The following is a 22,063-nucleotide window of genomic DNA, read 5'->3' as shown; positions in this document are numbered from 1 at the left end:
CGTTTTAGCAAACAATTCTCATTCGTTTTATGCCTTATGTCCACCAGAGGGGAGGAGGGTGGGCTTCGATTCCATAATTACTTGGTAACTACATATAAAACTATATTTTATTATAAAAATGTCATTTTTATATAAGTAATTTACCAAGTAATTACATAGCTGAATCCCACACTGACAGGAGGTGGGATACATGGACATAGTATTCTACTCCAAAAACATTTTCATGTAATGAATTTGAAATAGAAAAGTTGCTAGCACTGAATACAATGCTTGTCGTTCCTTATTAGTTAAGAGCGCCTGAAGTATAAAACTGCAACTGGTTGTCGCTCAACTTAACCTGTAATGGCGTGGCGGTAGAGCCAAGGGTCACCTCTACTTAGTGGGAGCTTTGTAGCGAAGGAGCATTCCGATGGCTACCAAAGCATCAGTGGAAATTATGCTGCTAAGGAGACATTCAATAGCTAGCAAAACTTTAATAGCTTCCCTTGCCCTGGGCGCAGTACCAACATAAACTATATACACTGTCACTTACACTGAAATAATACCACAACCCATCCACTGAGAGTGGTGGGTGCTCCAGGTGCTTGGTACCTCCTGGCTCCTAAAAAAAAAAAAAAAAAAAAAACTATACCTCACCAGAAGGTGAAGAGATAGTAAGAGAAAATCTTATGCTTCCTCCTGCCATACCATGCCAGTCACTATTCTGTCGTACTGCAAAATTTACATGCTACTTAGCTGGCGCCAGTCTGGAGTTGGCGCCAGGCAAGCTGTGCAACCTCATGGATTGGTATAAATATCGCTGGTGCCAGATCGTAGCTTCTGCCAAGCGAGCTGGGTACCAGGCGAATTGGGTGCCAGCCGAGCTGCAGAGGAAGGAGTCCCATGCCTCTGATCTGTTGAACATATGGGATGTTCAACTGTCAGACTTCTGGGCCTTTCAAATTAATGAGTTTGTGTCATTGATTCAAAAAGGACTTGGATGAACCCAGTGTTGGAGACAGTAAAAGGCTAATATAACCAACACATTTGTTTTATTGTCAGCCCCTCTCTCTCCTTCCTAGGGAGTGGGAGGGGGGAAATTGCATCTAACAATCTACAGTAATCTAGACTCACCTGTATAACACGGTAGTTCAGCATGTGATGGCTCACTAACTGCCTCTCTGCCCTATGGGAAAGGAAGATAAAAAGAAAAAAGGATTAATTTGTGCAAAATAAAATTAATTAATGTATAAATTTGGCAAACATAAAACATTAATGAGAATAAATGATAATAGAATCTTTCACGGAATGAGGCAAGAAGCATAAATTTAAATTTTATAATAAACGAGTGTGTAAATTCTCACATTCTCCAGCCAAGAAAAAGAACGCAAGGACATTGCACATGAAAATAACTAAACTGTTGAAAAACAACTATGATGGGAAGAAGCAAGAAGTCAATTATTGTTTCAGGTCTGCTAACCATCTGCACATTTTGTTTTTGCAAGCAGTGGCAGCTCCTTTTGTTGGACGCGCTCCTGTATCAGATACGCAGTTTAACTGGTAAGGTAGCCCTGCATCAGGAACAATAGGTTGGGAACTAGATGGTTCACTTTCCTCGCCCTCTTGAGATAACAATGCATCAAACTAATTGTTATCATCTCTGAAATTGTGCGTGAGAGAAAGTTCCATGGAATACAAATGACTGATGGAATAATGCGCTAAAACCATCACCCCTTTGGAGTTTTATGCTTCTAACATTGTGGTCATGCCCGACTACAAGTTCTAAAACTCGACCCAGTAACCAGTAAGGAATATATTTTAGCAATGACTTTTACAATGACTATATCCCCAGCACTGATTTTGTTTTCCCCGTTATTGGATGTACAACTTTACCTTGTTCTCTTAGACGGAGGAGATAAGATTCCTACCACAATTCTCTAAAATGATCAAACATTTCATCTCTGTAGGATAACGTTGCAATGAAGGTTTCCCTGGAACACGGGGTTGGGTGGTTGATTCCATATGTCATTATCATCTGATTCTCTTAATAGCAAATGGGAATTGACATTGTGTCTGAGAAAACAGTTGGGAGTACAGTAATAGCCTCTAGGTTGTTTTCAGATGAGAACTAAATCAAAAGCCTGGGACTGATGGCTGATTGGATGTCGACAATAACTGTTAACAGCTCAAAATATAAGAGTCTGGATCTGCCAACTGTTTTATAAAGACAACTTGTGACAGTCCTAATAAGCCTATTCAAAGTAGCACCTACCCAGACAGAGTATAGAGGTATTTTGATATGCTGAATGTTGAAATTTTGAAAATTTACTTTAAACGTCTCGCTAATCAGAGCTTGTTCTAACATTTGACAGCTAGTCACAAAGGGCCTAGCATTATCATTGTAAATCTAAGAGGGTATACCATGAATGTTAATGAATCTTAAGAAGACTAATATGAAACTCTGAGTTGATAAGTCAGGGACTAACTCCACATGAATAGCCCTAACATTCAAACAAGTGAATATTAACAAGTACATTTTGATATCTTCATTATTTTCTCCTTTGACCCACAGATGCCCATTTAAATCAATCCCTGTGTGTTGAAAGGGTTTGAAAAAGTTGACTTGATGTTTGGGTAGATTAGTCATTTTAGGATAGCAGAAGGCCAAACTGTTGAATTTCTGACATCATACAACAGCCCAGGATTCTTTTAATTACTTGACGCATGCAGGGGATCCTAAACCTGCCTGTACAAATTGAGTTTAAAGTTGTCTAAAGATCAAGTGTTTGCATTTCTTGTGGTAGTATTCTACTGTCAACTCTGTCAATCTATGACTCTTAGCAAGTAGGATGGGATTTATCACATCAACCATGTTTCAAAGTCTTACCAATTCTACCCTTGGAACGTACTTATACCACTGTTATCTAGAAATAAATCTAAGTTGTTGACTAGGATGGGAACTTCACTAGGGTTTTTGCCATCTGGGTTCAGAACATAGGCTAATTCAGAAACAAAATTTCCTTACATTTCCTTGATCCAGTACAACTTGGAATTATGATTAGGGTTAGCATCAGATTTCTTGAATGTATAGCAGGCTTCCACAATGTAAGAGGTGACTAAAAGTCTGTTGAGATTGTAAAGACGTCTTCTTTACCAATTAATTACGATCATGTACCGCATCTATCATCGCAGCAAGAATCTCATGTATATATTTGTATGTACAATTTCCTGGCCCTTTCGCCAAAATATATTTTATCACTGATAGTACATTATGTCTCTTGTTATTGTTATTTGACTGACTGTTAACAAACACAAATTGCTCTCGCTCAGCGTGTGGGTAACGGAGACCGGGGGTCGGACACCACGTTTCCGTCCGCACGCTGCTATGTATACCTTATGCCCAGGTAATAAATCAGTCAGTACCCAGTTCTGTCTTCTTTGACCTCACAAGATCAGAGTACTTCTCAACGTCAACCAAAGCTTCACATTGTGGTACTACATTGATACAGAAAGGAGGAGATACTTGAAGTTGAACAAGTTGCTTACAAGTATCTGAAAGACAGCCTAAGTTACTTTCAGACTAAGTATTTTGATGAAGTGAAAGTCACGCAGGGCCATTTAACCAGACATTAAGTTGTCTGATGAATTTAGTGAAAGAGGGACCCCTTGTTATGAGGTCACAAGGATTCTCCTCACTTTTGACATATTTGAAGTTGATTGAGAAACCATATTTCTCTTCTAGGTTCCTATTGAACACTGAAATATCTTTGATGTGATTGCATATGAATATATTCTTTGTAGAAACAAGAGTCTGAGAGAAGCCACTACAACACAATCTGAGAATCTACTGCAACTGTAACATTTTGAAACTTGACTGAGGTGAATGAGTCCAGAACTATTGGGAGACATTTGAGAGCTAGATGTACAGTACACCTATAAGTTCTACACTTGAAGTGTTTTCGCTTTTAAGAGAGCAAGCCTAGATTTAGCAAACATTAACTGTGAGCCTCCATAACTAAATTTGGAAGCATCACAAAAAATGCATAATGAATTGATTTGATTTTGATTGATGCAAGATCAAGGCAAGGGCAATGGGGACAACTGCAAGAGATCAGAACAGTGTTTTTACCATTCCTTTTCTAACTCTCTGGCACGGGTGCATCCCACGGCAATTTTAAATCCCATAATTGTCTCATGATCATTTTCCCTCTGGTTATAACAGGTAGGGGAGACCCAAGGGGTAAAAAACTTTGGATGTTTGAGACAGAATTGATCTTTTAGTATTAGCTATTTTAGTATCAGTTATTTGGATGGAATCACTTTCCATGAAATATTTAAAATCCAGGAACTTTTCATATGACAGAAACCACCTTGTTGCATATAGTGGATAGACTCTGTATAAACTTTCTTGAGGAAGTCAGGTGAGTTGCCAGTGATGATGAGATTGTCCACATAAAAGTTCTGTTCGAGTATTCTCGAAAATTCATCATCGCCAAACTTATTTGCATGATGTTTGATGACATAGTTGAGAATGAATGGACTAGCATTGAATCCAAAAATTGTTTTGTACCTGTAGGCTACTAATTTTTCTCCTCCTATAAAGAAACAAAATCTGTTTATATATTCTTCTTTTGATAACATAATCTGCAGGAATGCTTGTTTGATGTCACTTAACACGACTAAGTCATTAGATCTGAAGTATAGGGGCAATATAACTGTCGCCCAGTAAGCTGATCCCAGCGTACACAGCTTCGTTGAGAGAAGGAGCATGGTTGGTCTTCAAAGAGCAATTGAATACAGGCCTAATCTTAGTGGTGACATTGAGTCCATCTTTAATGACTGGCCTATGAGAAATCCAAATACAGTACATTACATATTTGTCAGTCTTGAGGCTTAACACTGATCCTTTCAATGATTCCATCCCCAAGTTAGTTGTGAGAGACTCGTCGGTGAGCAGTCAGTCTTTTTTGTTCAAAATTATTAACTACTCAGTTCAGAACAGTAAGAGCAACTTTATGATTGGAGGGGACCTTGTCAATAAGGTCATCCTTCCATGGAAGACTGACGTAATATTTGTCTTTGTAGGTGATGCCTTGCCTAAATTCTTCAACCTTGGAAAGATCATATTGTGATGATGGCTCACTCTCCTCTTGATACCCAAGGAGTCTTGGCTGGACATTTTCTGAGTCCCTGTTCAACGGAGCCGTCAGGAAACAAGGTCTCTAATGGAGAGTAGTAAGAATTTCTGGGAGGAAGAATAAAAGTTAATTTGAAATGAAGGAACATTTTCCACCTTAGGAATGATGTCCTGATAGTCTAGGTCAGGATTTCTTACAACTTCTTGGTGTGCACTTATAGAAGTCACTTGGTTAGGGTCAAGGAAGTGCATCACATTTCCAAAGAGAACAAGGCCTATTGGTGTACTTCAAGCAGAACCCAGCATGCACTGAGTGATGTGAAGGTCAGGGATTAATTGCAATATGTCAACTCCAACTAAACCCTCGAGGGGTATACTTTCACCATTTGAACCCAGAGATAGTTCAGCTAGCAAATAACCTTTGTTGATGATGATGTTGATAGCCTCATCAAGCTGAGAAACATGCAACTGAATGTCAAATTCAGGGTCAGCCAACGTAGCAAGAATACTTTTTCCCAACAAGGATAGACACATACATTAGACGTTCAACAAACTGACGCTCATTACCACCCAAAAAGGTAGTGACATTATAATGAGGAGAAGGCATGCTCACTGGCCCCCTAAGCTCCTCAGCAACAGACATGGGCAGATAACTTCTCTGACTCCCCGTATCTAGGAGGCACCTAACAGAGCGAGTTTACACCATGAAATTTTATAGACAACACAGGAAGCAGAAAAGGTTGGTAACAAGTCTTGATGTGTTGAACATTTATACACAGATTTGTGGATTCCCCACCATTCCTGTTGTTAGGGCATAGTGCAGAAATGTGAGCATATGATTTGGAAATAATACATTGAAAACTGAGTTTATTGTCCTTACCCGGACAACTGGTTGAATCATGTTTGCTACTAGTGCTCAATGTGCATAAGCCAAATGAATAGCACCTCCTTTGATGGTCAACTGATTTCTCAAATTTGGTGCATTTGATCATGCTATGTCCAATACCACTACAAAACTTGCAGGGTTTTGATATTAGCACTATTAACGATACACTTTACTGTTATTTATAGGGCTACCACCCTTTGGAACAGTTTTAGGTTGAGGAGGGAGGGTGAAATTTTCTATTGTTGATTGGGATTTGATTTTAGACATATTTGAATTTTTCTGGAACTTATGTTTCGATGTACTAATTGTCCCTCACAGGACTGACTTACTTTTCAACATCAGCAGTCCTTTTGGGTTTTGACATTCAACTTAATGTCTATAATGTCTCTTTAATGATCAAATAGAACTAAATAGAGGGGTAGTTGTTGTTTACTTTATGAGTTAACTGTCTCCTAACTGAAGGGGGTAATTTAGCAATAATTATGTGACTTAGTAATTTACAACCTGAAGAATCAACAACTAACAGGTCTATGTTATACTGTTTCATCTCATGCACAATGGCTCTACACTCATTAATGCAAGTACAAACACCCTCGAATGAGACATCAAATGTTGGTGGGAGTTCAATTAGTTGTTTGAAACTTTCATCTATAATATACCCAACGTCTAAAAATTCCTCTTTCAGCAAAGTAAGGGCTACTGCATACTGTAATTATCATCACAGATGGACAGGCAAGAAATGACAATGCATAGCCAGATAGACAAATATGCAAATATACAAGTTTGTTGGAATCAGGATAATGTTCTTAAAGCATCAACACAGTCGTTACATTGTTTCAAAAGGTTTTTAAATTCTACTTTGTTAGCTGATTTGCCATCAAATTCACTGCAGGTCAGTTTATGCAACTTGACAGCCATTGGAGGCTTGCTCGGGCTAACATTTTGAGATCATGATTGTAGACCGTTGAATTGTTGGTCTAGCTCAGCTAGTCAATCTAGAACTAAATCATGATAATCCACCTGTTGAGTTATTTCACTTAACCCCTTGTGGCCAGGTGACATATAGGTGTTTACTTATGCTGCATATGTTTACTTATAGGGTGGATTCCAGGTCACATATACACGTTCAGGATTTTGCACCATACAGTTTGAACGAATTTTGTGGGAAAAATATTGTGTGCCATAAATCACTATTGGCAACTCTTCAGATAGCAGTGTGCTAGGAGAGATTTTCTTGCTTGAGGTGGTATGGGGGAATGCTGTCCCAACTTCCCACCCAAGGATGACTCATAAATATTTTACAGTAAACACTCAGAATTTGCTACTGATTTTAGTTCTTATCTGTTATGATATTGTGCAATCTGTAAGTATAATTTTACACAATAAAAAAAAATATTAGAAAAACACTTGTAACTTGGTAAAATTAGCATATTTTCATTTTCAACTTCCCCTGGAAGGTACAGAAAACTTTTTAGAATTTTTTTTCTTATACCACATACATATGCATATCTTCCTCTTTCCATTGATGTTTTAAAAGGACTCAAATCTTGTGTCAGAGACCAATGGATTCTAAGTCTTTGCTTCAAATTCCTGGAAAAACTCGAGCATGACAAATCCCAGTCCCCTTGAGTGCTTAACATCAAAGGAAAGTCCATGAAGTTCATCAACTCTCTTTGCCAGGGCAAGCAAGAACAGTCTTAAGGGTCAGATCTAATGACTCTCATAAAGGCTCATAGGGCACACGAGTGAGGCTCCATGAAATGAGGGTCACATCTCACTCACGGCTCATCAATGCCACAGAATGCCCCATCACTCGATCTTAAACTCTTGAAATCTAAGAAAGCTGCCTTAAGTTCCAAGACATTGATTTGGAGGTGTCTGTGGTTCTGGTTCCACATACCTGAGACCACCAACTTTTCCAGGTGTGCAACCCATCCCTCAGTCAATGCATTTGAAAACAGAAGCATCTTGGGAGGAGGAGTGTATAGTGGCACACTATTACCAGGTTCCTGTCATCTAGCCACCAGGTTAAGTCCTGTCTCACTTCCTCTGAGAGGAATCGGAAGGAACGAGGAGACCCTTGCTGGAGACCAGAACTCCTTCATTCTCCATTAAAGAGAACGAAGGTGAAGTTGCCCATGAAGGACCAGCTTCTCCAAAGATGACAGGTGACCGAGAACAACTTGCCACCGCCGAGCTGGTTGCTCCTGTCGACACAGGAACAACTGCTCTGCCTCTCTGACCTTGCTGACACGTGAGTCTGAGGGATAGATTCTCACTGCTGACATATCTATCAGCATGCCCAGATACTGTATCCTCTGCTTGGGTATGAGATTGGACTTCTCAAAATTTATCACGACTCCCAGGTGGTGACAAAATTCAAGAAGTTGATTTCTGTCCTGGAGCAACTGTGAATGGGAGCTTGCCAGAACTAGCCAATCGTCTAGGTACCTCAGAAGACGTATCCCATGCGAATGGACCCAAGTCATCACAAGGGTGAACACTCCAGTGAACACCTGGGGAGCAGTTGAGAGCACAAAACAGAGTGCCTGAACTGGAACACCATCTCCCTGAGGATAAAGCAGAGGTACTTGCAGAAGGACTAGTGGATGGGTATTTGAAAATACACATCCATCAGATACACCGAAAGTATCAAGTCAGACAACCTGATGGCAGTGAACACAGTATGCAATTTCCATCTTGAACAGAGTCTAGTGTACAAATCAGTTCAGGGTAAAGATATCTATGACTAGCCTCCATTCACCCATCATTTTCTCTACTAGAAAGAGACTGCTGTAGAACCTCCGAGACTGGTCCTTCATGACTTCTACAGCACCTTTCTTCAGCATCACCTTCACCTTTCCCCAAAAGGAGAGATCCTTCAGTGAACCGGGAATGTATGTAAGTGAACTGGATCTTTGGTGAGGGGTGGCGGTAACTCGAAGGCAAGTAGATATCCTACCCGGAGGACATCCACTACCCAGGTTTCCATCCCATATCACTGCCATGTTGCCCAATGGCTCAACAGGCAACAAATGCCCCCCCAAAACCAAAGGCAGCATGTGGGCAGAAACACCACCCCTAACGTCCCCCTCCCTTCCTAACCTTGCCTCTTCTTCCAGGTTGGAAAGGGGGCTGAAAAGAGCACTGCTGCACACCCTTCCTGACAGGAGCAGAAGACAACTGAGTATCCCTGCAAGAGTCCTTGGAAGTCTACGACTTCCTAAGACCCAAAGAGGGAGTGCCAAGCTGACCTGAAGGTCAGGATGCATTGGCATGCGAAGACCCAGAGGTTTTGGCCGCTGCCAGGTGAACAAGACGGTTGTTATTCTCTGCTCTCCCTGTCTACCAAAGCATCCACTTCTCTTCTAAAGAAGAGGGAAGTGGAATCCAGCACCAGTCCATTCCTTAGAGACAAGGCCAACTCAGAACTGAGAAGCCTGGTGATCTGAGTCAAGACAGCATTTCTCCTCTTCGGCACCAGGTTAGCCGACAGGTTAGCTGCCTGGTGGGCTAGGTAGGAGATGGCCCTACCTCCAGACAACATCAGTCACCTGAATATGGCTTCCTCCTCAGAGTTATGAGAACTCGAAGAGGAAGAGGAAGCGACCTTGGCCACTGAAAGAGACCAGAGATCGATCCAGGAGACTGTCTGGAACACTGCCATGGCAGTGGATTCCAGTGCCGCTGCCTCCTGCTGCAAAAGGGAAACTTGCTCTGCACGGAGTCGGTCCAGCGACAGACCCAGACACAGGCAAACCAGGTCCAGGTCAACCTATTTAATCGGTAATGGTTTCTCCTAGGGTAGACAGCACTTCCTCTGTCCTGCACAAGCAGCTAGACCTAAGTAAATTCTCCTGCCTGGACACAAGAGAATTCACCTGGTCCAAGGCCCCTTCAGCAAATCCTGACCATGGCAAGCCCTTCGAGACCTTGGGTTCCTTCTGGGGTCCCAAAAAGGCTTCAAGGGCTGACAAACGATCCACAGGAGCAGCCATGGTCTCTTCCTCGAGATCACTGAAATGAAGAATCAAATTAATGATCTTTGTGCAGGACCTCTGTAACTCAGGAGTGTCCAAGTCTCCTGCAGGAGAGAGACACTCACCAGAAACTCCTGGCAGCCTCTCCACCACTCAACAATACAACCAGTCCAGTCCAAGGACCGTACCCAGATCATAAACTTTAATGGACAGACTGGGATGGGAAAGCAAATGTTCCCAGTCCTGAACCCTAGGCCTGTCCAACTCCTGGCTCCCAGTAAACCATGAAGAGGTGGAGGGGACAGGTGAGAGGTGCCTAGCACCCTATATGGACCTGCCGAAAGCCGAAGCCCCGGCAGGTGGAGAAGGCCATGGGCTGTCATCAACCCATGGTGACAACGGCCGCACAGGTTGGGGAGAGGGGTCCCGTTCACACAAACATGGACAAGGCTCTCCTGAAGACATGCTACAGTTTTCTTAGAGGCCGGGGCCTCTACAGTATTAGAAGACTGAATGGGGGGCTCTACAGTATTAGAAGACTGAATGGGGGGCCTCTACAGTATTAGAAGACTGGATGGGGGACTTCTACAGTATTAGAAGACTGGATGGGGGACCTCCTCTATGCTTTCCCAAGTGAGTGAACCAGTAGGCCAGCATCACCCTTCCGGGACCGACATTGTTCCCATGCAAGAGCATGTAGGGGGTGAGTGAGCGCCTGCACACTCAGAGCTCACTCTCTCGCTGGGCTGGGCCCGGGTCCATGGACCAGTACCGGTGCTATGGGGGTCTGTGGAACCCCATGCAATGGTAGGACCGTTACCACCCCGGGAAACTGAATTCCAGGGACCAATACTGGTGGCATGGGGGTCCATGGAACCCCATGCAGTGGTAGGACCCTTACCACCCCAGAAAACTGAATTCCAGGGACTGATACTGGTGGCATGGGGGTCCATGGAACCCCATGCAGCAGTTTCCTTAGCATTTTCCATGGAAGAGGACTGACCATTAGAGGCCCTACTTATGGCTGGGAGGGGCAGCCTTCTTCTTCCTTGCTAGCTTTGGAAGAAGAAAGGGAGGAGGTGGAGGCACACGACGAAGAGGACGATGATGATGACGTAGACAGCTTGAGACACTTCTTCGACCTCTTCTTACAGTCGCAGCAGGCCTTTTCAAACTGGGAGTGGAGAAGGACATTCCCCCCAAGAGGGAGGAAGTCTGCTAGAGCACTTGAGGGGGCAAACTACAAAAGACAGGATCATAGGAACCACTGCCATAGTGGTAGTCCTAGACCCATAAGACATCATGACCATAGCCGTAGTTATGGTCACGAAAGCAGCAGTCACTGGAGGGGCAGCAGAAGCCATCAAGTGCAAGATCACGCTCTCCACAGAAGGCTCCCCGGGAGGCCTAGGGAGGGCCATAATTTCCTAAGCCCCTTGGGCTCCACCACACCTATAAGACAAGTTGAATTAAAGGTGGCACTCTCCCTTCGCCCCAAGAGGGAATTCCCACCCTCCTGCCCCCCCCGGCGGAAACAGAGACTGCCAGCAAAGAGTTGCAATGGGCCACTGCTTCCCCCACGCTGACTCTCTACCGAAGAAGCAGGAGGAGACGGTGAAGGGGGTTCCCTTAGGAGTGGTAACAAAAGGAAACCCTCGGTGTCACCAGAGGCATATTGTAATCCGAAGATACCAGGGAAACCACCTCCTCTCTCTTCCTTTTCTGGGCAAATTGCACCCATTGTTCAGATGCCCAGACATAACACTTGGAACAAGGGCTAGATTGTTACATATGTGTCTTCTGCACAAAGTGCGCAGAGTATGAGGATCTATCCCAAGAGAAGAGAGGAAGCGATTGCAGGGTTTATCAGTGCTAGGGCAGCGCCTCATGAAACAGCTTCCTCTCTTCAGGGTCAGATAAGTCGTGGGTTTGCAAAACAACAACAAACACTCATATAACAATATCTGAATCAAACAAAAGTATGGAAAGGTCAAACAGTCAGTCAGGCAGAGAAGGCATCCACACACGACAGCAGCCGAAAGCAAAGTGAATGCGTACTCTGAGAGGTGGGTAGGGCTGCCATCCCTACCATCGGTAGTTAACTGCATTGTTTAAAAAAACGGTCATTCCCAGCTCGCACTGCAAGTAATATCCATATGCATATACCAAAGGTTTGTATTCGTGTAGGAACAAACTACAGTAATTTTCAATTCATCTTCTGAAAGGGCGTCAAGTTTCCCCATGGCAACAGTTATGCAGGACTTATAACCTGGCCCGTTTTTAGAAAAGGGGACTAAGATGATCAGATAATGTAGTCATTTTTGACAAATATTACTCTCAAAAGGCATTAATAAAAGTTATATGACACATGAGAAATGCAACTCATGCAAAAATCAATATTTATGACAAAATTAATACTTACAAAAGCAAAAAAAAAACGTAAACTAGGCAGAACTGTGGGGTTGCTCTGCATCGGGTATTACCTTGGAAATTGACTTTTCCAGTAGTATTTTGGTTGCTTATTAACAATTTACCATTATTACTTGGCAGTCGACTGTAATTAACATCAGAACTGATGTGTTTTCGAATGCTGACCATCCTGGAATGCTATCATGCATGCGGATTGTTATAGGGAAGGTTTTAGTAAAAAGTGGAGTTTAATTCATCGGGCGATCCAGCCCCCCAGCTAAGTAACACAGCCCACTAGGTTAGGTTAGGTTAGGTTAGGTACATTAGATCAGTATAGTTCCTTTTATAATAGGTTCCCTTCTTGAACATAATGCTCCCTAATGACTTGCACATGCACAGAACCATTCCATAACAACAACATTGCAGTCTGTGCGATGTTACCCTGCAGTTTTACCCGTAACCTATACTAGACATGAAACTGATTGAACAGATTAGGTTAGGCTCATTAAATACGATGAATGTGGAATGAATAGGGTAGACTAGGCTAACTGAATAGAGGAAATGCTGAATGAGTAGCCAGGCTAGGCTAATTGAAATGTCAAATGCTGCAAGAATAGCTAAACCAGGTTAATTGAAATGGCGAAGAATGCAAGAATTTGAACTCTACACGTCGCAAAAATACAAAAATTCTCCAAAGCTATTGTAAAGATGTCTTCTTTACCCATTAATTACGATCATGTATCGCATCTATCAATGCAGCAAGAATCTCATGTATATATTTGTATGTAGAATTTCCTGGCCTTTTCACCAATATATATTTTATCACTGTATGTACATTATGTCTCTTGTTACTGTTATCTGATTGACTGTTAACAAACACAAATTGCTCTCATTCAGCGTGCGGGTCACAGAGACCTGGGGTCAGGCACCACATTTCCATCTGCACACTGCTATGTATACCTTATGCCCAGGTAATAAATCAATCACTACCCAGTTCTGTCTTCTTTGACCTCACAACTGGTGACCCCAGAGTGACGGTAAACACAGCGGTTTTGGCTTCGCCATTAATGGACTCACCACAGCCACTTTACCTTCAGAGAGCCTTTAATGGAACCATACAGTGACAAAGTCTAGGCCTCTGAAAGCTCCTTCCTCTGAGAACACCCATACCACTAATGGACTAATTACGGTGTACCTTCTTCAGGTACGTTTTGGCGTTCTCGAACGGTTTGGTCCTGCCATTTATGATACAAGTCGACCATATTCAGAAGTCATTAACAGAACCACATGGCGTATAATTTTGATGAGCCCCAAACACCATTAACGGGCTAAATACGGCGCTTATTTCGCGTTTTAGTGTGAATCAAAATGTTGGACACAGGTAGAAAGTCGTTCCAAGGAGACAGAGATCCTCTGCATCCCCCTCTCGCCTTCAAAGGCAACAATAACCAAGGCAATGAAAGCTGCCACCGTTCTCGCAGCAAAATACCACATCCTGGTTCCTGCGGGCAGACGTCCATTTATTTCCACGTAGCTAAAATCACAGACGAGGAAACCAAAGCGGACGCCACCATGACAACACTGCCAGAGGTGGTCTTCAACAAAATCACCCCATGGTTAGGCTCGCAGCTGGGCAAAGTCAAATACGAAGACCTACAAAAGAAACTCATTGACACGCACCCCATGCCAGTCCCAGAGAGAGCCCAACATGCCCTTCACCTGATGAACCAGCCCCTGGGGGACGCATCACCCTGGGACACCTGGGACGAACTACGAGGTCTCCTGATGCTGCCAGGCTTCTACTCAGACAGACGGATGAGGGAGATATGCTTGTCGCCGGGAATATTTCTGCTTCACCTTCCGCAGGAGGTGAGGGCACAAATCATGGAAGCAGACGCGCTCTCGATGGACAAATTGGTGAGCGTCGCACAAAAATTCCAAAAGGCCACCAAGGCCTCCAAGCATGCCGCAACACCTGCAACCGGCAGCCTGGTAGAAGAAGAAGCCAAAGAGGGGGACAAAAATGTGTTATACAGGAAAAAGGCGCCACTGCAGCAGCAGAAGACGAGGACAAATCCAACCTGGTGTTACTTCCATCGGAAGTTCGGAAAGGAGGCAAGAATTGCAGAGCTTCCTGTTCTTTCACAAAAAACTAGGAAGGCGGCCACCCATAGCAGCAGTGGCCGCAAACCTTAGAGAATCCCTGAGAGTGGGATTCTTCATCCACGACGCCATACTGGGATGACGGATGGTAACAGACACGGGCTATGCATTTGGTATTTCCACCATTAGGGTAGGACCGCGACCGCAGGTCCGGTGCCGCAGCCGCACTAGTGGCCGCAAATGGAAGCCCCATCCGCTGCTACGTAACTTGGACCTGCAGAATATCCATCCTGGGCCATAAATATGAATGGCCCTTCATCATCGCAGGTGTCAAGTTTCCCTTACTGGGCACTGATTTCCTCCCACAACATGGACTGCTGGTAGACATCGGCCGAAAACGCCTGCTGGATACCGGAACCTGCTGCTCCCAACCACTCTCCGCCGGACCAGGAATGCCCGCCGTATGCTCCATCTCATCGAACAAATACAGCACTCTCCTGCACGAATTCCCAGATGTCTTCAAGCCAGAACTGCGTCAGGTGCCAGGTACCCAGGCCAAGCATAGTATCCATCACTACATCAACACCACAGGCCCGCCGACACATGACAAGTTCCGCCGTCTGCCGCCCAAGAAACTCCAGGATGCTAAACAAGCATTTGCCGAGATGAAAAGGATGGGTATCCCCCCCCCCAACATGGCGTAGAAACCAGATGGTTCCTGGAGGTCCTGTGGGGACTATCGTCGGCTGAACCTAGTGACAACACCGGACCACTATCCCCTGCCAAACATGCAGGGCCTAACAGGAGCCCTGCACGGGGCCAAGATATTCACAAAAATGGATTTGCTCTAGTCCTATTTTCAGGTGCCAGTACATCCCAACAACGTTCTGAAGACAGCCATCACCATGCCGTTCAGGACCTATACCTTCTCCTACTCCACCTTCAGCCTCAGAAACACCGGGGCCACATTCCAACGCCTGATGGACAGCATCTTGGAGGACCTACCTTTCTGCGTCTGCTACGTGGACAACATCCTGATCTTCTCCAGGTCCCCGGAGGAGCACTTGGGTCACGTCCGGGCTGTGCTGAAATGCCTTCAGGAAAACGGATTGGTCATCAGATTCGACAAATGCACCTTCAGAATGGAGAAGGTAGACTTCCTGGGACATGAGGTGTCTCCGCCAGGTTTCTGCCCCATGGCCTCCAAAGTGGATGCAGTGAAGGATTTTCCAACACCAAGAACGATCAAGTTCCTGCAAGAGTTCCTCGGCATGGTCAACTACCACCGCCAATTTGTGCCGGGCATCGCCCGCATCATGTATCCCCTAACCGGAGTGCTGAAGGGGAAGCCAAAAGCACTGACTTGGGAAGTCCTGCAGTTAAAGATGTTCGAACAGACGAAGGCAGCCCTTGCCAAAGCCACCACTTTAACATATCAAGACCCTACCGCCCCCCCCCCAAGACTTACCACTGACGCCAGCAATGTAGCTTGCGGAGCCGTGCTGGAGCAGATAGTAGCCAGCTCCCACCACCCGCTTCCGTTTTTTAGCCGCAAGTTAAAGCCACCGGAGACCCGCTACAGTGCATTTGACAGGGAACTGCTGGCAATCTACCAAGCCGTGCGGGACTTCAAGTACCTCTTGTATGGCAGCCCATTCACCATCCTATCAGACCACAAGCCATTGGTACATGCATTCACGAAGCCGGGAGATGCATGGTCGGCAAGACAGCAACAGCACCTGGCTGCTATCTCCGAATTCAAATGCACCATCAGTTACGTCCCCGGCAACACAAACTCAGTAGCCGACACCATATCAAGGATTGAAATAAATTCAGTCCACCTGGGCATAGACTACGAAGACCTGACGAAGGAACAGGCCGCAGACCCAGAAATGGCAGCCTACCACACGGCACTTACTGCACTGAAGTGGGAAGACGTGCCAGTAGGTGAATCCAGATCAACACTTCTCTGCGACACCAGCACAGGCCACCCACGCCCCCTGATACCCGCGTCACGAAGAAAGCAGGCATTCGACATCATCCACGGGCTGTCCCATCCAGTAGGACAAACAACAACGCGCCTGATGACACAGGAATTCATGTGGCACGGGATCAGGAAGGACGTACGAGAATGGGCGAAGAACTGCATACTGTGCCAGACAAGTAAGATCACAAGGCACACGGAATCAAGCATTGGAGACTTCCCTCAACCACAACGGCGTTTCGGGCACATCAACGTAGACGTCATAGGACCTCTGCCGCAATCATGGGATGCCAGATACCTCCTGACAGTCATAGACCATTCCACAAGATGGCCGGAAGCAACCCCAGTGATATAAGTACCGACAAGCACCTGCGCGGAAGCCCTACTATCAAGTTGGATAAGCCGTTTCGAGTGTGCCGGACGATATAACTACAGACAGGGGCCCGGTATTCTTGTCAGAACTCTGGGTCTCCTTAGCACGCCTTATGGTGACAACACTCCACAGTACAATGGCATACAACCCTGCGGCCAATGGCATGGTGGAAAGAACCCACCGTTCATTGAAAGTAGCTCTGATGGCACATTGTACTGATGAGAATTGGACAGGTTAAAGCCAGCCTTCCTAATGGACAGCAGAACCCAGGAGGAAACCGGCAGACGTCCCAGAATTCCTCCACAAAACAAGACCTCGGATGAAGAGATCGGCATCCTGAAACGAGGCCGAGGACATCCCAAGGACCGCACTAAGGATGTCATCCGCCCGGTAAAACCGCCAGACAACTCAGCAGTCGAAACCGCCCCACAACCGCAGATATCAAGAACTCAGGGTCGGCTCCTGCTCCCAAGAAGATACCGTGATTAACATTCAACAGATCTTCCAATCATTATTTCATAGTAATTGTCTTGGGGGAGGTAGTTGTAAAGACGACATCTTTACCCATTAATTACGATCATGCATCGCATCTATCAACGCAGCAAGAATTGCATATTTGTATGTAGAATTTCCTGGCCTTTTCGCCAATATATATTTTATCACTTTATGTACATTATGTCTCTTGTTATTGTTATCTGATTGACTGTTAATCACAAATTGCTCTCACTCAGCATGCAGGTCACGGAGACCTGGGGTCGGGCACCACGTTTCCGTCCGCACGCTGCTATGCATACCTTATCCCCAGGTAATAAATCAATCAGTGCCCAGTTCTGTCTGCTTTGACCTCACAACATAATTATTATTCATTTGAATTGGGATTAAGAGATCTAATTTTGCGATGGAAGAGGGTAACTGGTTAATTGAATAATTAGAAATTCTCAGGGACAAGGACTTAAAAATCAAGGGAGAAAGCAGACGAAACACACTATAGCAGACTGAGTGTTCAAGTAATAGTGAGTAGTGTTGTTGCAGCTTGTTAGTTGAAGCAAAGGATACAGTTGTTTTTCGCGATCAGAAGAAGCGGGAACTATATCGTCCATCTGTTTTTTTTTTACTCGGAGCGCTATCTTTACTACAGCTCATCTAGAAATTCACATGGCAGCAAGGAAACAATGGTATTACAGAATTTTGGAAGAACAACTAAGAGAAATGGATTTATATGTTGCAAAATAAAATTAATTTATGTTAGCAAACAAAATATTAATGAGGTTAAATAATAATAGGGTAAAACTTTACTTTAGTTGCCCGGCCTGATTCCCGCCAGGGCAGGTTCCTCATACATAAATAGACATAACCTCAACTATAAATGCCAGGTCCTGACCCAACCACATCTTACCTACCTAACATAACTTAGGGCGACGTGCCTTGACCTGGGCGGGGGGTGGGGTGGGGAAAGGCGGTAACCTTTTCCGTCAGGCGACTGGTGGGAATCGGGCCACGAAACTAATGGTTTATCGATAATAGAATCATGGAATGAAGCAAGAAACGTAAATTTAAATTTAATAATAAACGAGTGTGTAAATTCTTACGAGAGAGAGAGAAACAGCAAGAGGCCATTTTCGTTATCTGATGTGCTACTCTGCACTCTTCAATGGCCAAACGGTGATGTAAACAAAGAACTTTTGCAAAATGGGGGCAGCAAAAGTCATACTGAACGACCGACCACACCTCCGCAGCAAGTTGGTAAGAATCAACAGCAGCTATCAAAATGAAAACGACCCATCAAAGGATGGGGCTCTTTAAGGAATAGTTATTCCCCAGAAAATGAGATTACTTAATCGATTTTCGTACAGAATGCAAAAGAATTTATCACCTAGAAATAAAATTTATTTAGCCTCATGGTTTCCACTTTTCTATACTAGTACCCTGAAACACAGCTTACTGAAACTCCCGATGAAAAATCTCAACTGTCCATGTTGATAGATAAGGTTTAGAGTGGAAGACCAGGTGAATTTTGGCGCACCGGCCTCTCATTCACCATTTCTTTCAGCTGGCTGCTTTATTTTTCAGAATGGCTGAGAGAAGAAGTAATAACAAAACCGCTCTTTAAAATAATAGAGGCTTATTTTTGCAGACATGGAGATTTGTAGGCGAAGTGAATGGGTAAAGCAGAATTATTTTCCGGTCCTCTAAGGTTAAACAGCTTTCAATTTATTGTCCAGTTTTCATTTTAGTCATCCTGATTATCTTTTCATAGTATTCATTTTTCACTAAGTAAACAAAAAAAATCCTTGCCAACCTGAAAGTCGGATTTTTCCACTCTTCTAATAATTCCCGCTTTATTCCAGAGAATATTCGGCAGTTTTTTGTTCTTACTCTTATAACATTTACTCAAATGAATAGAATGAAGCAATGTTCTGTCTCATAGGAAATAAATTATGAACGCAAATTATATCATTATAAACCAACATCAAGCTTAGCAGTGCTCTTCGAGATAACCACAATGTCCCTGTCGTCCCTGTTGTTAGTAAAGTTGAGAAGTTGTAGGCTACTAGGTATCCAACTTCCATTCCTTGGGGCAGGGCCTGTGCTGGCTTAAGGCCAGCCCTATCTAGAACATCTAAACGTTAAGTATCATGAAAACAGGTATTTGCTTATTGATACTTATAATAGGTCGCAACCAACACGATACCTGCACCGATCTTTCAGATTTTATAAAGATTTTCTTTCTAGAGATTTTTTGATAATGGAAATTAATACATGTGGACGGAGAAAACACTGAAAGCAATAGATACATGCACAAACCAACGGTTCACCTGAAAAGGTGGGTGGACAATAGACGGTTCATTGTGAACATTTAACTAATCGGCGCAATGGGTCAACGCACCTCTTCCTTGACTGGAAGCTTGTTTAAAGAGGCCCTGCACCAAGAATTGTCTCTAGGGTATTTACATGTTAGTACATATGGTGATAAGCCTCTTTGCTTCAAACCTTTTGTTTTATAGTTATTGTAATAATGTTCTCCTTTCTGGTTTGATATTGAAAAAGAGAATATAACTTAGACCCTGTTTCCTGAGACTCCACGGACACACTGGACCCATTCCACATCCACGAACGCCCATCAGTGTCCCCACCCAGCGGCCCCCCACCCCCAAAAAAAAAAACAATAGTAATAATAATAAAATAGAAATTGAGCCCTCTCCAAGTTCCATAAATCAAAGAAGTTCAAAACGGATTAGTGAATAGATCTAGAGTCTTCAAGGTACCACAGTCGATCAAAATCAGTCTCACAGGCAGCTCTCTGGTGATTCCAGAGGAATCTTTCAGTCCCTGTTTCATCAGAGGGATCCTCTTCTTGTGCTTCCCAGGGAAACTTTGGGGCCAATGTTCTGGGGAATGGGTTACTTTCTTGGGAGGTGTGGAGGGGGATTGCCTTCCTCCAGAGCTTCCCTTAAAACCCACAGGGGAGGTTTAGGATGGAAAAGTGAAGATGTACATCAGTGGATTCTGTCCCACCTGCAACTACAACACCACCCATGTGATCAATAGCATCCATATCCAACACCACCACAATACTGGGTAAGATCTGTTTAGTCACTACAGCTTCAATGTTAACCTCAACTCCTCCTATTCCAATTTGCACCTGACGCCTCCCTTGACATTTCACTTTTGTGCCAACAAAAGCCATCCTGTAATTATCCCGGCAGTGTCTCCAACAACATTTTAACTTACAACAGTTTCTGAACACCCAGTATCAACCAATGTCTTAGCAACACTATCATTCGTCTTAACATCAATAATTGGTAGTGAATGCTCCCCTAGTCCTCTTGTTGGGCGACTGCTGGCACACCAGTCACCTGACGCTTGTTTCCCTGATTGCACCGTGATGCTATATGTCCGGGCTTACCACATCTGTAACATATAATTTTTTCATGCCCTTTGTAACAATATTTCGCAGAATGTGGTCCTCCACAACTGAAGCAAAATCCTGTAAATGAAGCACTATTGTTCTGTTCACTATTCTCATGTTTGACAGTGGCCTGGCCAAAAGGTCTTACTGCTGCAGCTACAGTCTCATCCTTACTTGCTGTTAGCACTCTTGCCCTCGATAAGATATCACTCATTCATATCAAGAACATCATATCAAGAACAACATCAATCTGCTGTAATTCACAAGATATTTTATCAGGAAAACTATTAACAAACGATAAAACAACCAACTTATCCAAGCTGGTTTATACCAGAGATACCAGCTAATGCACCCAACCGTCTCAGCTCATTAGCATATATACTGTTCGTCTACAGGTTCACCAGTCCACCTCTTGTTAGCAAATGCTATGAACGCATTATCAGTAATTCGGCTAATAGCTTTCGCTCAATAATTGAGCATCAGCATCAGACCGCTCCATATCAGTTAACTCTAGATACAATGCCAAGGCGCCGCCCTTTAAGTATAAAGGCCAAAAACTTGCTACATCCGAAATTTTCAGCAACTTGGCTATTAAGTTAACTTTCTTTGGCCATGCTACTACATCTCCCTCACCGGTAAACGGTTTCAACATTTCACTTGTCACCTTGGACGCCTTAATAATGCCTAGATAGCATGTAAACTTACCTTATTACGATGGAAGAACGGCCAAACAGCTAACCACTCAACTGATTAGAGAAGCCATACAATACCATGAGAGCGCGCTCACAACCTGTCTAACGCCATGAATCCAAAATTGACAGACCCACTCGCCCGCTAACATTCCCATCCAGGGTTGCCACTCCACATACCCAGCAAGATTGCCACTCCACACACCCAGCAAGATTGCCAGACAGAAATAGCTGCCAACAATTCAATAATTCTAAAATCTACCTCATTCATGAAGATGGAAAATACATTTTACAAGGCAATTATTACGATATAGTTGATAGTTTTAAGTAACTACTGAGTATTCGCCTGTTTTGTTCCACTCAAGATTTCTACATGTGTAAAAATCTTGTTTAATAACCTTAGTCTTGGTTACTTCTGTCATGAAAAGATAATACCACAAGTTACAGATAATACAACTCTTGCGGCTGCATTCTCTCTTCTACTGTAAAAAATAAAGTTGCCAGTCTTGACAAATATCCAGAGTCAATTGGTACATGGTTTAAAGAGTGGGTGTCAAACTCACTCTAAAACGAAGACTTAACTGATGATACGATCCAAGATAATGTACAATTC

At 43.8% G+C, this 22,063-nt stretch overlaps 1 long non-coding RNA gene across 1 annotated transcript in view; it reads right to left on the bottom strand.

The window, feature by feature from the left end:
* The window catches only part of LOC136848593 (uncharacterized), a 60,795-nt gene that overhangs the window by 34,446 nt on the left and 4,286 nt on the right, over positions 1-22,063 (bottom strand). Inside the window, exon 2 of the long non-coding RNA XR_010856056.1 lies at positions 1,114-1,165. This is a non-coding gene — a long non-coding RNA (uncharacterized lncRNA). The remainder of the gene's footprint in view (positions 1-1,113; positions 1,166-22,063) is intronic.

The sequence above is a fragment of the Macrobrachium rosenbergii genome, chromosome 2 (genome assembly GCF_040412425.1).
Source record: "Macrobrachium rosenbergii isolate ZJJX-2024 chromosome 2, ASM4041242v1, whole genome shotgun sequence".
In the NCBI taxonomy this organism is placed as follows: Eukaryota; Metazoa; Arthropoda; class Malacostraca; order Decapoda; family Palaemonidae; genus Macrobrachium; species Macrobrachium rosenbergii.
The sequence above is the reverse complement of the archived record's forward strand: the minus strand, read 5'-3'. Positions and strand labels throughout refer to the sequence as shown.